At 44.4% G+C, this 17,620-nt stretch overlaps 1 long non-coding RNA gene across 1 annotated transcript; it reads left to right on the top strand.

Moving 5' to 3' along the window:
• The first annotated feature begins 213 nt into the window (after nucleotides 1-213).
• On the top strand, nucleotides 214-819 carry LOC122039759. Its single transcript, XR_006128367.1, has 2 exons — nucleotides 214-331; nucleotides 773-819. It is a non-coding gene; the product is annotated as an uncharacterized LOC122039759 (long non-coding RNA).
• Nucleotides 820-17,620: the final 16,801 nt, after the last annotated feature.

Raw genomic sequence — 17,620 nt, 5'->3', positions numbered from 1 at the left:
ATCAGACAAAGTGAAGCTCTGACTCACCTCCCGGACATGATGAAGTCCCTTCTCCAGCAACAGGGAGATGATGATGATGGCCAACTCAAAAATCGAGCAATCGACCTGCCTATCCGTGAGCTACACCATAGGACTCAAAAATCGGCCCGGCGTCGAAGATAGAACCCTCAAACGCCATGCCTTTCTTAGGGTTAAATCGGCCGCCCATGTTCCTCGAGAGCAACAAGAAATGGAAATTCAAGCTAACATCTTTGCTTTTGGAGTAGTTTTACTGGAAATAATCAGTGGAAGACCACCATATTGCAAGGAAAGAGGGTGTCTGATAAATTGGGTAAGATGCATATTTGAAAATATTTGATACTCAAAAACAGCATCAGCTTCTTGTAACAGATACTGAGGGCATAAACCCAAATTTGTTCTTATTTCCTACAAACTTCTGATAATCATTTGTTCCATGTAGTTTAGAAGCTTAATTCTCAACAAGCCCTCTAATCAGTTCATACAATAGTCAGGGTAAGTTAAAGGTTGTATTACCTCTATTTAGCTACCTTATCACATCCCAACTGAGGAAACCATAGCCTCGCTGCAAATCACAAGTTTCTTTCAACATTATCTTCCCTTTGGAGATTCATTAGTTGGAAAAGACATAACATTGTTTGCCCTTTGGGTTCGGTAGTCTCAAGATATATCCTTCTTGATCCAACAGTTTGTGATTCATATTAGTAGATTCATGCTATATATCCACGGCTCATTGTTCTTCTATGTTATACAGGCCACAAAGTATCTTCAAAACCCAGAAGAGATAAGTAAACTAGTAGACCCTGAACTGAAAAACACAAAGTCAGAAGACCTCGCGGGTTACAGTTAGCCATGTGCATGAAGATGGGGGTCTAAAAGTGTATATCTGGTTAAGTAGGGTGTTATAAGAAAGCTAGATGATTGATATGTAACAAGAAATTCCTCGAACCATGAGTATGTAACAAGATATTCCAAAGCTAAAAGTATTCCAAACCCTGCTAGATGAACTAGATGATTGATATGTAACAAGTAGGGTCTAAAAGTATTCCAAAGCTAGAAAAACTAGATGATTGATATGTAACAAGAAATTCCTCGAACCATGAGTATTAACAAACAGAGAAATGCCATAAGATATAATTTAATGATATTAAGAAGAAGATAAATTACAAAAATTAGAAAATTTTTGCATTTATCCGGGTGTTATACTTGTATCAACAGCAGATGCTGATATACATGTTGGCAGTAAAAGATTTTCAACAGGCTCTGACGTATTCTTGTATGCATATAGTCAGATATAGACAAAGTGGAAGACTCTTGGATTTCACATAATCATTGTCTGGTTTAAAAATAACCAGTAGCAATGAGCCCCAAATTCATGAAATATTTGAGAATTTCCCTAACTTTCATTTGTAATAGTTTTCTGATAAATCTGATTAACCACTTTAAAGAGTGAGGAGTTAGTCCAATTATGTTCTTCAATGTATAATTGTTCTCTGTCTTGCAAATCTACATCTGGTGGTTCTGCAGTATCAACACTTTTCAAGAAATAAAAAATGTCTGCAAGACATCAGTAACTGTCAAGAATTCCCAAAGAAAATATAATTTAAATTCATATTTTTCATCTTCACTACATATAGTTTCTATTTTCTAGAGTACCTAGTATTCTGTGTTAAATTCAAATTCTGCAACTTGCCAAGACAGCATGAATTTTTAACTAATCCTTTCTTATTCTTGAAGTATTGCAATCTTGCTTACCAAGCAGAATAACAATAATTGAAGATTAAGTATTTATTGGTATCGTACCTTTATTGTAACATCTTCAATCCCATCAGCGACAATAATTCTAATAGGAGGGGCTTTCTTATCAGAATTCATAAAACATTCTTGAACCGCACGCAGAGAGTTTTTTACCAACTCAAAGACCATAAGGTGCAAATGAGAAGGAACATACCTGGTCCACAGTAGCAAGTTGAAAGAAATAATCAGATAAGTCATAAATATACAATATCATCAAAAAATTATTTATACAGTAAGGATGTGAACCTCAAACAAAAAGAAAGTTATAATCATATTACTCTGAAACGAGAGGATTGGTTATACTAATTCCTCCTCCTCACGCTCTCCCCTGCCTTGTGTCTCTTGGGGAAGCACGAGTTTGGGATGAGGATCATGGCCTTCGTGACCTTCTGCAGGCTGAGGACGAGGGACCTGCGGCTGATCGCTAGGACTGTGCTACTAAAAATTTTCTTGGAGAACCTCCATCTGCATGCATGCGAGGTGTTGAAAGGGAGGCGAGCTATTGTGCTCACCACCTTGCCGAGGCTCATGGTGGAGGGATTCTTGAAGGAGTACTTAGAGGTGGGGGAGGTGGTGGGGGCGGAGCTGCAGGTGGTGAAGGGCTGCTACTTCACGGGGGTCATCTCTTGGCCTGACAAACAGAGAGCTCTCAGGGACATGGTCAAGGCCGGTGTGGCCATACATAAAGAAAGCAACAGTTAAACAAGGCCGGTGTGGCCATACATAAAGAAAGCAACAGTTAAACAAAAAATAATTGACTAATCAACTTAACAACAATCAAATAAAACCTAACTATGCATAAAAGCTAAACATGTATCACATTGTCACCCTATGATACAAGATTAACAATCATACATAAATAAAACTAAACAAAGTAAAGCTAAACACTCCACATGTATCATAAGGAAATAACACATAGATTAAACACAAAAGTAAACTAACAACTAAACATGAAACATTCAATACGAAAATAAACTAACTATCCAAACCACTATTCCGCGATCAACTCCAATCGACTACCTCCTTTGTCACAAGGGGGCCCGGAGATGGAACCAGCAACGCCGGTGGACAGCAATACAGATGACTAAACTGATCCCGGACAATGATACATAATGGCTGGTTCTTCCCGCAGTTAAACACTTCAGTGAAGAGCAACAGATTACACAAAAATTACTGTCCTCACCCTCTGATCTACTGATTCCACCAACACAAACTACGCGAAGTTGAATAGCAGAGAGATGAAATGAAGCTTGCTGCCAGAATTGAAGATTGAAGTTGCTGGGATCATGCCAGCATTCGCAACCACGTTCGTGGAAGTCCACAACAGCCTCAGTGTTGGATTTCAGTAAGGCTTCACCAGAGAAGATGTTCAAGGCCAGCTCCGTCCTCCTTTGAGTTTCCCTGCTCTCGCTACCACGTCGGCAAGGGATTTCAGACTTGGTCAAATCAGAGATGAGGGAATCCTCCGGCGCAACCACGCCGGTGAAAACCCTAATTAAATCCGCCGCCTGTTGATGGATAATTCGGGGAAAATGGAGAAGAGGGATCCTCACCGGAGTAAATGCTGAAGGCCAGCTTCGTCCTCCTCTGAGTTGCCCTTCTCAAACGCCGTCGGAGTTGCTGTTGTCGCCGCTTGGAGCAGATCACGAGAAGGCAGATTTGGGGGCGTCGGTCATGCGAGAGAGGAAAAAAAGAAAGAAAAATGAAGAGGAGAGACAAAGCCCGTGCCAATTTTTGCTTCTAGGCACTGTGCCGATTAAAGGCATTGTAGCTTCTCAATGCCGATTAGGGACATGGTCAAGGCCGGTGTGGCCATACATAGCCGGGTGTCGGAGGCGTTGGCGCCGATGCGGACTGTGCGGCTGACCCGGGACAGGGGACGAGACACGGCGACGATGCGGCGGCTGCTGGCGGTGGAGGGGGGCCTGGCGGTGTGCCCGGAGGGGACGACGTGCCGGGAGCCGTACCTGCTGCGGTTCAGCCCGCTGTTCGCGGAGGTGGCGGAGGAGGTGGTGCCGGTGGCTCTGGACGCGCGGGTGGGAATGCTGTACGCTACCAAGGCCTCCTCTTCTCAATCAAATGGAGGAGTTGGAGGAGATGCGGTGTGGTTGGACGGAGAAGCAAGTTCGTCGTGTCTTGATCCTGATCGGGAGAGGATCTAGGAAGGGGGGAAGAGGGAGATGAGGTTGAGAGAGATGGTCGGAGATTTAGGTTTAGGCTGAGAGAGATGGTCGGATGGTCGGTAGGTCGAAGGTTTAGGTTATCGCAAGAGAGATGTCGCGCGGAGGAAGGGCGGGATAAAGATTTAGGTTTGGAGGGAATTCACAGTGTGCAGATTTTGGCTTGTGGGGAAAAATTAAAATATTATTTGTGTTCATTAACATCGGATTTTAAAAACCGATGTTAAAATCGGTGTCTATTAACCAAAAAAAGGGCGCTCATAGACAACGCCTAAAAAACCGATGTCTATGAGCTAAAATCTGCGCTCATAGACACCGGTTTTTAAAAAAACCGGTGTAAAATACTCAAAGACATCGGTTTTAGCCTAAAACCGTTGTTGTTCCACTGATGTCTATGAGCGATTTTGTTGTAGTGGTTTAAAATTTAAATCTTTCCTTTTATAGCTTTCTACAAAAGATTAAGAAAAGATTTGAAATCTTTCCTTATTTGTAGATTGAAAGGAGATTTTAATTTTGAGAAACTTTCCTTTTTAACCAAGATCATAATTTAAAAGAGAGTTTAAAAATTAAATATTCTCTTTTATTAGTTTCTACAAAAGATTAAGAAAAGATTTGATATCTTTCCTTATTTGTAGATTGAAAAGAGATTTTAATTTTTAGAGATAACTTTTCTTTTTGAAAATTATCCACATGTTTAAAAGAAAGATTTTAATTTATAAAATTTCCTTTTTACTAACCAATCATGAAGGGATTAAAATTATTAGAGAAATTTTTTATAAATTTCTGGAAACAAATTAGGAAGTTTTAATTCTTGTGTGAATTAAATTTCCTTGTTTTGGGGAGAAAGTGGTTGGCCATAAAAATTGAGAAAAGAAAATTGATTTTTAATTAATTAAATTTTCCTTTTTATGGCAAAAGAATTAAGGAAGTTTTTATTAAAATTTCCTTATTTGCCAAGACCAAGGATTATAAAAGAGGGGGTAAAGATGCCTTCATGGCTAACGACTCTATTCTATTCTTCCTCTTTTTTCCTCCTTGGTGGCCGATCCTAGCTTCTCCCTCTTCTCTTCTTCTTGTGGCCGGCGGCAATCCCTCTTGGAGCTCTTGATGGTGGTCGGTTCTAGCTAGGAGAAGAAGGAGAGAAAGGAGTTTTTTTGTTTCTAGCATCCCTTAGAGCTTGATGGTGGTGGTCGAACCTCATATCTTTTGAAGTTTATGTGGTGGCCGAATCTAGCTTGGAGAAGAAGGAGCTTGGTGGTTCTCGTCTCGGAAGATCGTTGTCCACACAACGTCCGAGATAAGAAGAGGAATACGGTAGAAGATCAAGAGGTTATTTTGCTTACAAAGAAAGGTATAACTAGTAATTGTTTTCTGCATCATACTAATTTTTTTTGTATAGTTATTTATAGAAATACCAAACACAAGAGGCATAAGATTATAGAGTTTTCGAATTTGTTTTCGAGTTTGTGTTTTTTTTTTACTTTGTCGAATTTGTGATTTGATTGTTCTTTTTGGTTAACCTAGAGTTATTTAAGGAAATTAAATATTAGCTTTTCTTAAAAGGCTTTGTCTAGACGGTGATGATTGCTCCCATATCCAAGAAAGTCATGTGCCTCGCCATGTAGTCCTGGAAGTCAATTTTAGAAATTAATATTTAATGAATTAATAACATAGGTGGATTTGAATCAATAGTGTTAAGTTCCGCTTGCGATTCAAATCTAAACCATTAAGAACAAATAAGTTAAATTTGGAATCAATGATGTTAAGTTCCGTCTACGATTCCTAATTTAACTTCTAAAGAATACAATAGATTATTTAAGGAAAAGTTCGACACTTGTACAAAATTTTTATACAGTGGAACTGATACGATTTTCCTAGGACTAACCAACAATTTCAATCCGTTAACCAACTCAAATCAAACATATATCGATTAAGATAAACTAAAATCGCATGCCTTCATCGTTGAGGGAATCACAAAACTCCCACCACAGACACGTCAACCAAATCCACAAAAACGAGGAGACGACGACTTCAAGCCCTCCCCCTTTCCTCATCTGCGCCTCTCTTTTCCTTATCTCTCCCTACAACGAGTGATCGAACTCCACTTCGGAAGGCGGTTTACCCACAGATCGCAGCTTTTCCTACTCCAATCCCAAAACAAGGCTCAAAAACAGATATTTGCATGGTAATTCAGGTATCCGAAGTGAAAGCGAGAGGTTTTAGAAAGCGTTAAGGTTGGAATCACTTGAAGCTACGTGGGCACACGGGAATATACTGCGGGGGAGGCTGCTGCGTGAGCGATGTTGACGGCGGAGGAATTGGGAAGGCTGCGGAGAAATAAAGATTGATCTTTCTTGACGAAACGTGTTGTTTATCGCTGTTTCGGTGTTTCCTAGTCGCCAAAGCAAACTAAGTAACCTGCAATGCGTACTAATAGACAGATAGAATTTTACCATATAGGCCATTTATTTATATTTATTTAGCTGTCGTAGTGCATAGTTACTTATTTTACCCCTCCGAGATAACCTTCGTTTTTATAAACACCTTATTTTAAGCATAATTAAATAAATGTATAATTCTGTCACATCAATATTTTATTAAATAACACTATAACTTATCAAACCCTAAAGTGTTTCCATGATGTAATAATTATATATAAATTGCAAGTACGTAAACTTAAGGGTTTAAAATGACATTTCAACTATTTTACTATTTAAAAATGATATTTTGGAATAAGAGGGTGGAGAGACAGGTGTCGGCTTACCTGGTCAGAAGGGCAGGTAGAGAGGAAAAGAAAAGAAAAAATAAACTTAGGGGGCATTTGGTACGCGCGTTTTCTATTTTCATTTTCTGGAAAATGCGCGTTTTCTGAAAAACGGTGTTTGATTTGCGTTTTCCGCACGCATTTTCTAAAAAATTGGCTATCGTTTTCTAGAAAAACAGAGAATGACAAAAAGTTATTTTCTGTTTTCTAGAAAACGTACGTTTTCCAGAAAATAAAAATGAAAACGGTGCAAACCAAACGCACCCTTAGCATTCTTCATTGATTCTAAAGATCAAATTGGATCCATCAGTTTAATTGATTTAATCGAAAAGTAAAGATTGATCTGCTCTAATTAATGAATTGAGAAGATTTTTGGTTCTCTAATCGAAAACTAAAGTTTAATTGATTTAATCGAAAATTCGTTCGGCAGAAGTCTTCCACTCTCTCGGTCGACCTCTTTGCTTGATCGGTCTTAAGCTTAGCTCAGTCGGTCTCTTCGCTTGGTTGGCCTTAAACTTTGCTCGGTTAGCCTCAAGCTTCGCTCAGTCGGCCTCAAGCTTCGCTCGATCGGCCTCTTCGCTCAGTCGATCTTAAGCTTCGCTCAGTCGGTCTCTTCGCTCGGTCGGCCTAAGCCTCAACTTTCGGTCGACAGTAGCGTTTGGTACGCTTGGTCGGCCTAAGCCTCAACTTTCGGTCGGCAGTAGCCTTCGGTTCGCTCGATCAACCTACGCCTCTACTTTCAATCGACAGAAGACTTCAATTCACTCAGTCGACCTTAGCCTATTTCGCTCGGTCGACAGCAGCCTTCGATTCGATTGGTTGGCCTAAGCCTCTACTTTCGGTCGGCAGAAGCCTTCAATTCACTCGGTCGACCTTAGCCTATTTCGCTCGGTCGGCAACTAACTCGCCCGGTCGGCCATTATGGAGACTGCGTTAAGCAATTGGCAGACACCAGCTCCTGCTGGCAGCTTGAGATTATCGGCTCAGGTCATTTCTGTTTGGGCAATTTCCCTAGGTCAAGTTTGACCAATTTGACTAAGCTTGAGTTGAGTCAAGCTTGAGTCGATATTTAAGTTTTGATGTTTGACAATATAAGGAGATTGCTGGAGCAATCGTCCGGTTTGTGGAGATGGTCAAAGGGTTGACCAGGTTGATGAGAATATAAGTCAAGTAGGTCAAGGTTGATAGGAGACTTGACTGGAAAAGTCCTAACTGGAGGTTAGACATTTGGAAAGTCCTAGTGAGGAGCTAGGAAGGAGAAAGTCCTGATGAGGAGCTAGGTAACAGGGAAGTCCTAGTGAGGAGCTAGGCAGGAGAAAGTCCTGGTGAGGAGCCAAGCAACGAGAAAGTCCTGGTGAGCAGCAAGGCATTTGGAAAGTCCAAGTGTGATCTTGACAAGGAGAAAGTCCTGGTGAGGAGTCAGATATTTAGAAAGTCCAAGTGTGATCTTGGCGAGGAGAAAGTCCTGGTGAAGAGCCTGGCATTTGTGTCACGCCCCCAGAGGAGTCCCTGTCCGAGAAAATTTCGGCAGCATCTCCCCTGTACGACGGACAATCAAAAATTTCTACAAGCACTAAATACTCAGCCACAGGCGGCTGGAATCATAACAATAAATAAAATCAATCACCACGCAGTTTATATATATATTCAGCCTCTGGCTGACACAACCACGCAGTAATAATACTCTGACTCGAAATCCACCCTACTCAACTACACTCGTAAAGCCCAAATCCGATTTTTTCTTACCTCTTCTGCCGTTCAGGCAGGCATGTAGTAGAATAAAACCAAATCCAATTTCATCGACATCATAAAATCCATACAACGTCCATAGGTGGAATAAATCTAAAACATAACAAGTTTTAAATAGTCTAGAGCAGAAAAGAAACCAAAACGGAAACCAAATCCTATCCTCGAGGTCTGCAGGGACCAGCAACTGGAACTCTCTCCTGACAGCATCAACCTGAAAATATCAACAATGGAGGCGGGGTGAGTCCAACACTCAGCAGGTACAATTGATATGCAAAGTAAAGAAATAACACCTAACACTAATCATGCGTACAGTCTCCTGCTATAAGAAAGATATAAATATGCATCTGAAGTAAACAGGAGAATGCTGTACTAACCAGGTCCTGAGTATAAGGTCAAACAGTCCGAGTGGTATAGGAATCCTGTATGCATGTCAAACATAGGCATCCAAACAATATGCAGCAACCACAAACACAAGCAATAAATGCATCATGCATATGATGCCAATGATGCGTCCTGGTCACCCCTGACGCCAGTCGATCATCTCATACCAAAGTGAGGCCGAGTGGGTAGGGCTGTGACAACCGTGCACTCTGTCGTCACTACTCCTGATGAGTGACCGAGTGGACGGGATACTGTCGGAGTACACCTATCCTCCTACCCCAAATCATAGATGGGGGAGCGCAATGCTCTCAACTCCCGGTACTCAAAGACGGGGAGGAATCCCTGTCGGATAACTCGTTGTGTCACACTACCCATGAGCGGACCAACGGTGCCTAACAGAGTCCCTGCTGCGACACACTCAGCCTGAATCGACCACTAACCCATGAGTGGTGGTGTGTGCAGATCCATGTAACTGGCGATGTGCTCAGCAATAATGGAGCGGACTATCGCACAGCATGCAATCATGCAAATGATGCATGGCAATAACCATATAAACATCCTGACCTAATCCATATATATAGAAATGTGCACCCTAGGTCAAAGAATCCATATCAATCCAAAGGTATACAGAAGGTATAAAACCTAGGTCCTGAACATGGTCAAGCATGGCATATCACTACCCCTATAAGCATGTATAAGCAGGTAAAATATACCGAGATGCAAAACCAATCAATCAATCAAGCATGTAAGATTTGGGTAGTGATTAACCGATATAGATAAGAAACATAATTAATGAAACATGTTAATTCCATTACTAAGCATATCAAAGACAACAAAAGTCAAAAGTACCCGCCTCCAAATAAGAAATGTCCAATCCAACGTCGAGATACCGTCTCGCGTCAAAGTCCTGTGTTATCAAACAGATAATGTATTTAGCTATATAACTAAATAAAAATCTCCAAACCTATTTAATAACCTTATCCTTCCTTAGAAGTGGAATTGATCCCATGTAACAAAACAAGCAATGGATTAAATTCAATACCAATCCAATTCTATACATAAACCTAATTCATCACATCACGTAGCAAAATTACTACATATGATCATGTAATCAAATCACACCTAAATTAATCCATTATCTACAACACGTATCAAATCCCTACACTTACCTCAATTCACAGTCGTGAACATTGATCTACTGCCAAAAGGAGTGGATGCTGGACCAAAGAGCAGCCCACACACCCAAATTCCCAGATCCACCTAAACAGCGCTATCTACTGCCATCATCGGATCGAAATGAAATCAAAAGGTCAACACCACAAACAAACCAGATATCCAAAGCAAATATTAGGGTCGAACAGCTACCTCAACGACCACTGCTAGGGCACGGCGACGGCGCTGGTTTTCCAGTGACCGGCGGCACCTCATGAGCGCAAGGAGAAAGAAAGGAGACTCGTCGGTGGTCGCTCAAGCGTCGCCGGCGCGTTCCTGATCTCAGCGGCGGAGAAGCTCGCGATCCAAGCTAGGGCAAATGCAATAGGTCGGTTGCTGGCGTGATGCTCGGCTCAGGGAGGATCGCCGGCAATGAAGCGGTCGGCTAGGACACGACGTCGGCAGTGCTCGGCTAGGGCACGGCGTCGGCAGGGGTGGCGGCGGCGCGTGGCTCAGGGAGGAGGAAGAGCACCCGCCGGTGCTGTCGGGTGGAGAAGGCGCAGAGAGAAGAGGGGTTTGGCTCTTGATCAAACGCCGGCGAGGAAGAAACCGCCGGGGCCGGCGGTTAGGGCAAACCGGCGGGCTCGGGTGCGCGTGGGAAGGAATCGCCGCTCGAGAGGTTTCGGCGGGGTAGAGAAAAGAAAATTAAGAAATATAAAAGAATAAGGAAATGTAAATATAAATATTTCCTCGCTTAAACGGGGTAACCTAAACAGGCTTTTCCCGGGCCCCGTTTTTGTCCCCGTTAACTCGTCCGTACGAGCTCCGAAAAATACCCGAAAAATTTCCAAAAATTCCAGAAAAATCCCTTATTAATATTTCCTATTTTTCCGGTATTTTACATTCTCCCCCACTTATAAAAATTTGGTCCCCAAATTTCGTTATCTACCACCAGCAAGTACTAACAACAGATATTGAGTATAAATGCTGAACGGTAAATAAATCACATACCTCAAGTGAAAAGATGGGGATATCGAGCTCGGATAGTGTCCTCGAGCTCCCAAGTAGCCTCCTCGTCCGAATGATGCTGCCATCCGACTTTAACCAGCCGGATGGTCTTGTTCCGCAACTGACGCTCCTTCCGGTCGAGAATCCGTACCGGAACCTCCTCATAGGTAATGTCAGGCTGAACTGGAACTGGAATATCTGCCAGCACATGTGTCGGATCAGGCACGTATCTCCTCAGCATGGATACGTGAAATACATCGTGAACGCCTGACAGGGACGGTGGTAGTGCCAGTCGGTAAGCTACTGCTCCGATCCTCTCCAAGATCTCGAAAGGACCAATGTATCGCGGAGCCAGCTTACCTCTGAGGCCAAATCTCTTCACCCCTTTCGTGGGTGAAACTCGCAGAAATACATGGTCGCCAACAGAGAACTCTAGTGGTCTGCGTCTCCGATCAGCATAACTCTTCTGGCGATCCTGCGCCTCTGACATCCTCCGTCTGATAGTACGGACCAACTCTGCATCCTGCTGAACTCTATGAGGTCCCAACAACTGAGCCTCTCCAACCTCATCCCAGAGGACGGGTGTCCGACAAGGTCTACCATACAACGCCTCAAACGGTGCCATCTGGATAGCCGAATGGAAGCTGTTGTTGTAGGCAAACTCTACCAATGGCAGATGGTCCTCCCAACTGCCTCCGAAATCCATAACACATGACCTCAGCAGGTCCTCTAAAGTCTGAATGGTCCGCTCTGACTGTCCATCTGTCTGTGGATGGAAAGCTGTACTGAAACGGAGCTGTGTGCCCAAGGCCTGCTGCAGACTCTGCCAGAAACGAGACGTAAACCGTGGATCTCTATCCGAAATGATACTCAATGGAACGCCATGTAGTCTGATAATCTCTCGGCAATACAAATCTGCTAATCGATCCAGGGGATCAGTCCTCCGAATCGCTAAGAAGTGCGCTGATTTGGTTAATCGATCAACGATTACCCAAATCGCGTCATGGCCTCGTCGTGTCCTCGGCAACCCTACCACAAAGTCCATGGTAATGTGATCCCACTTCCACTCAGGAATAGGAATCCGCTGAAGTAATCCTGCAGGTCTCTGGTGTTCAGCCTTCACCTGCTGACAAACAAGACATCTAGCTACGAAATCCGCGATGTCCTTCTTCATGCCGTTCCACCAGTAGGAACGCCTCAAGTCTCGATACATGCGGGTCCCGCCTGGATGGATCGCAAATCGAGAACGGTGTGCCTCCTGTAATAACTCCTGTAAGACCGGATGAGACTGAGGTACGCATAATCTGCCTCGGAAGTATATGATACCCTCCTCGTCTCGTGTAAATTCGGTCTGCTGCCCGGAAGCTATCTGACTGCTAATAAACTGCAAATGCTGATCACTAGCCTGTGCCTCTCGGATCCTCGTCCTGATCGACGACTGAGCAACCATGGTAACAAGAATACCCTGCTCTGTCGGTCCCTGCTCCTCAAGATCTAACTCCGAAAAACTCTGTATCAAATCCGTAATCGAAATCCGGTGGCAAGCCAAAGTCCCTCTGGACTTCCTGCTGAGTGCATCTGCAACCACATTAGCTTTCCCCGGGTGATAGCTAATGGTACAATCGTAGTCCTTCAGGAACTCCATCCATCTCCTCTGTCGGAGATTAAGCTCCTTCTGAGTGAAAATGTATTTGAGACTCTTATGATCAGTGAGAATCTCAAATGTGATACCGTATAAATGATGACGCCAAAGCTTCAGAGCAAAGATGATGGCAGCTAACTCCAAGTCATGAACTGGATAGTTCTTCTCATGCTCCTTCAACTGACGAGAAGCATAAGAGACTACTCTACCGTGCTGCATCAGAACAGCGCCCAAACCCTGTAGAGACGCGTCGGTGTAAAGTACAAATCCATCCTCTCCAGAAGGTAAAACCAAAACTGGAGCCGACACTAATCTCCGCTCCTGGAAGCTGGTCTCGCAATCCTCGGACCATATGAACTTCACGCCTTTCCTGGTAAGACGTGTCAACGGCATAGCAATACGCGAGAATCCCTCGACAAAACGTCGGTAATATCCGGCCAAACCCAGAAAACTGCGGATCTCCTGAACTGACTTCGGCTGCTCCCAACCGGTGACAGCCTCGATCTTCTGAGGATCAACTGAAATACCTCTGCTAGAAACCACGTGTCCCAGAAACCCAACTGAGGATAGCCAGAATGCACACTTGCTGAACTTTGCGTACAGTTGATGTCGTCGAAGAATGCGAAGATGTTGTGCTCCTGAACGAGAGTAGACCAATATGTCATCAATGAAAACGATAACAAACTGATCCAGATACTCCAGAAAGATGCGGTTCATCAAATCCATAAACACCGCTGGAGCATTGGTAAGCCCAAATGGCATTACCAAAAACTCATAATGACCGTATCTGGTACGGAAAGCTGTCTTCTGGATATCAGAATCTCTGACTCTCAACTGATGATATCCGGATCGCAGATCAATCTTAGAATACACTGAAGTACCTCTGAGCTGATCAAACAAATCCTCAATCCGTGGTAATGGATATTTATTTCTGACGGTCACTGAATTCAACTGCCTGTAGTCAATACATAATCTCATGGTGCCGTCTTTCTTCTTGACAAATAGAACTGGAGAACCCCATGGTGAAACACTAGGGCGAATAAATCCCCTGTCTAAAAGCTCCTGGAGTTGAACCTTCAGCTCGTTCAACTCTTTTAGTGCCATACGATACGGAGTTTTCGATGTCGGCGCGGTTCCTGGAATCAGCTCAATAGCGAACTCCACTGGCCTTCTAGGAGGCAAACCTGGCAGCTCCTCTGGAAATACATCTGGGTACTCCCGGACAACAGGAACGTCGGAGAGCTGCGAACTACTACTGTCCTCAGTACTGATCAACGATAACAGAAAACCATGACAGCAGCTTCTGCGCCTGAATCGCCGAAATAATCGAGATGCCGTCGTCTCTGATGCCAGTGAAACTCCACGAGGGTTGGTTCGGAGGCCGGAAGGTGACCACCCTCGTCTGGCAATCAACGGTAGCATGATATACTGATAGCCAATCCATACCAAGAATGATATCAAACTCGACCATCTCCAATACTAGAAGATCTATCGTAAGTATCATGTTGCCAAAGTCTAACGGGCAACCTCTGATCTCCTGGGTGACGTCTAAAGTATCACCGGACGGTAGAGAGACAGTCAATCGCCGCAACCTAACCGTAGGTAATCTACCAATCTCCCGCATAAAGGTACGGGATATAAAAGAGTGCGAACTACTAGTATCAATCAAAATATCAGCAGTAAATGCATAAATGGAAATCGTACCGCGGAAAACGGATCCGTCGGCCCGCTGAGCATCCTCCCTGGTAATTGCATGAACTCGTCCAGTCTCTGGCGGAGGAGGAGGAGGTAACGCTGCCAGCGGCTGCTGGACTAGGTGCCAGATAAGACTGAGAGGATGGTGACTGATACTGTGCAGCTGGCTGGGACTGAGTCTGATACTGCCCCTGAGTCGGATAATAAGGTCCTGGAGCAAAACTCTGGGGTGCTACAGAAGCACTGGAGTACTCCTGTCCAAGCATGCCAAATGCTGCTGCGGAGGGAGCTACTCCCTGCTGACGCTGTGAAGATTGGGCTTTCTGCCCTCCTCGATATGCCCCTGACTGACTAGACTGTCCCCTCTGACCTGACCCTCCGGAAGCCGTGTGCTGAGCCTTCAGCTGACAATCTCGGCTCTGGTGCCCCGGCAGTTTGCAATAAAAGCAAACTGACTGTCCCAGAGAGCAAGCTGGGGTGAGGTGATCTCTGGATCCACATCTGAAACAATGAGTATCACCGGAAGGTGGTTGCCGGTTCTGCTGAGAAAACCGGGAACGTCCTGAAGAAGACCGCCCTGATTTCTGAGGCCTACGAGACGCCCCAGAAGAACTCTGACCTGACTGTCTGCGACTACTCTGAGGCTGTCCTGTCGCCTGAGTCTGCTGGACCTGCCCTGATGTCTGACCCGTATGCTTTCTTTTCCTGTCCGGATATGCTGTCTGCCGAGCTAACTCTATCATCAAAGCTCGATTCAATGCATCAGAGTAAGATGTAATCCCTAATCCGGCAAGCTGTACATGCAGATAACCATCCAATCCCTGTATAAACTGCATCATGCGAGTTCTGTCCTCCGCAACTAACTCTGGACAAAACTGAGCCAACCGAAGGAATTCTGTATTATACTCGGTCACTGAGCGGTTATTCTGCCTCAGACTCATAAAATCCTGTCGGCGAGACATCTGATAGGACAGTGGAAAGAAACGGCTCTCAAAAGCCTCTCTGAACCTGGTCCATGTGACGTTGCGCTCACCAATAATAGAACGCTGAGTAACCCACCAGGCATTAGCTTCATCCCGTAAATGGTAAGCAGCCAGCTCTGCTTTCTCCCACTCGGAGCAAGCCATATAGAAGAAAGTCTGCTCCATAGTCTCTATCCATGACAGAGCCATACTCGGATCGAGATCTCCGCGGAAAAGAGTGAAACGAGTCTTCATCGACTCAGCCAGTGCTGGAATCCTAGCTCGTGCAGCGACAATATCAGTGAGCTGTGTCGGGACGGCTGCAGGAACTGGCGGAAACACTGGAGCTGATACTACAGGTGGTACCGCGGAATAAACCGGAGGAGGAACTCCCGGTGCTGCTGTATATACCGGAGCATAGGCCGTCTGTGGTACTGCCTGGGGAACAAAAGTGGTGGCAACTGGAGGTACGGTAGGAAAAGGTACCGGATGTGGAGCAGCTGCTGCTACTGTAGGCACTGGGGGTACTGTTACGTTGTAGGCTGCACTGGAGCAGATGTCGGGTACACCAATGGTACTCCTGATGGTACTGTAAACAGGGTAGGCGTGGATACCGTCGGTGTGGCCAAAGTAGGTATCTCTACAGGAGCTATCGGGATTTGAGAGCCCGATGCTCCCGCTGCATCCTGAGTCTGTCCCTGACTGACAGGCTCACTAACAGTGGGCATCTCTGGCATATCCAGAGATCCCGTGGTCCTCGCACGTGGTCGACCAGCACCACGTCTCGCAGCAATACGAGTAGATCGTCTCATATCTGTTAAATTAAATTACAGATATCAATACCAATATAACCAACACAAAATAACAACATACCTATTTGCTGTCTGGAGATGTTCCGTCGCTGTCCAGTCCCCAATTTGACCTCAAAATTCCGAACGTACATATCGTCGGAAATCCAAATAAATCCGGAACGGAAATCCGAAACATAACCCTATCGAAAATCCGATAAATCCAAAATATCGAGAATACCAACAACAGGTATCCGATAAATCTCCAGAACACCAAAAGCAGGTATCCATAACCTGCTCTGATACCAATAAATTGGTATCAGATAAATCCCGAAAATCCAAAATACGAAACAAAAGATCGTATAACTGTGCTCTGATACCACTAAATTGTCACGCCCCCAGAGGAGTCCCTGTCCGAGAAAATTTCGGCAGCATCTCCCCTGTACGACGGACAATCAAAAATTTCTACAAGCACTAAATACTCAGCCACAGGCGGCTGGAATCATAACAATAAATAAAATCAATCACCACGCAGTTTATATATATATTCAGCCTCTGGCTGACACAACCACGCAGTAATAATACTCTGACTCGAAATCCACCCTACTCAACTACACTCGTAAAGCCCAAATCCGATTTTTCTTACCTCTTCTGCCGTTCAGGCAGGCATGTAGTAGAATAAAACCAAATCCAATTTCATCGACATCATAAAATCCATACAACGTCCATAGGTGGAATAAATCTAAAACATAACAAGTTTTAAATAGTCTAGAACAGAAAAGAAACCAAAACGGAAACCAAATCCTATCCTCGAGGTCTGCAGGGACCAGCAACTGGAACTCTCTCCTGACAGCATCAACCTGAAAATATCAACAATGGAGGCGGGGTGAGTCCAACACTCAGCAGGTACAATTGATATGCAAAGTAAAGAAATAACACCTAACACTAATCATGCGTACAGTCTCCTGCTATAAGAAAGATATAAATATGCATCTGAAGTAAACAGGAGAATGCTGTACTAACCAGGTCCTGAGTATAAGGTCAAACAGTCCGAGTGGTATAGGAATCCTGTATGCATGTCAAACATAGGTATCCAAACAATATGCAGCATATAAATGCAGCAACCACAAACACAAGCAATAAATGCATCATGCATATGATGCCAATGATGCGTCCTGGTCACCCCTGACGCCAGTCGATCATCTCATACCAAAGTGAGGCCGAGTGGGTAGGGCTGTGACAACCGTGCACTCTGTCGTCACTACTCCTGATGAGTGACCGAGTGGACGGGATGCTGTCGGAGTACACCTATCCTCCTACCCCAAATCATAGATGGGGGAGCGCAATGCTCTCAACTCCCGGTACTCAAAGACGGGGAGGAATCCCTGTCGGATAACTCGTTGTGTCACACTACCCATGAGCGGACCAACGGTGCCTAACAGAGTCCCTGCTGCGACACACTCAGCCTGAATCGACCACTAACC

This window comes from Zingiber officinale, chromosome 2A (assembly GCF_018446385.1).
Source record: "Zingiber officinale cultivar Zhangliang chromosome 2A, Zo_v1.1, whole genome shotgun sequence".
Lineage (NCBI taxonomy): Eukaryota > Viridiplantae > Streptophyta > Magnoliopsida > Zingiberales > Zingiberaceae > Zingiber > Zingiber officinale.
The sequence above is the reverse complement of the archived record's forward strand: the minus strand, read 5'-3'. Positions and strand labels throughout refer to the sequence as shown.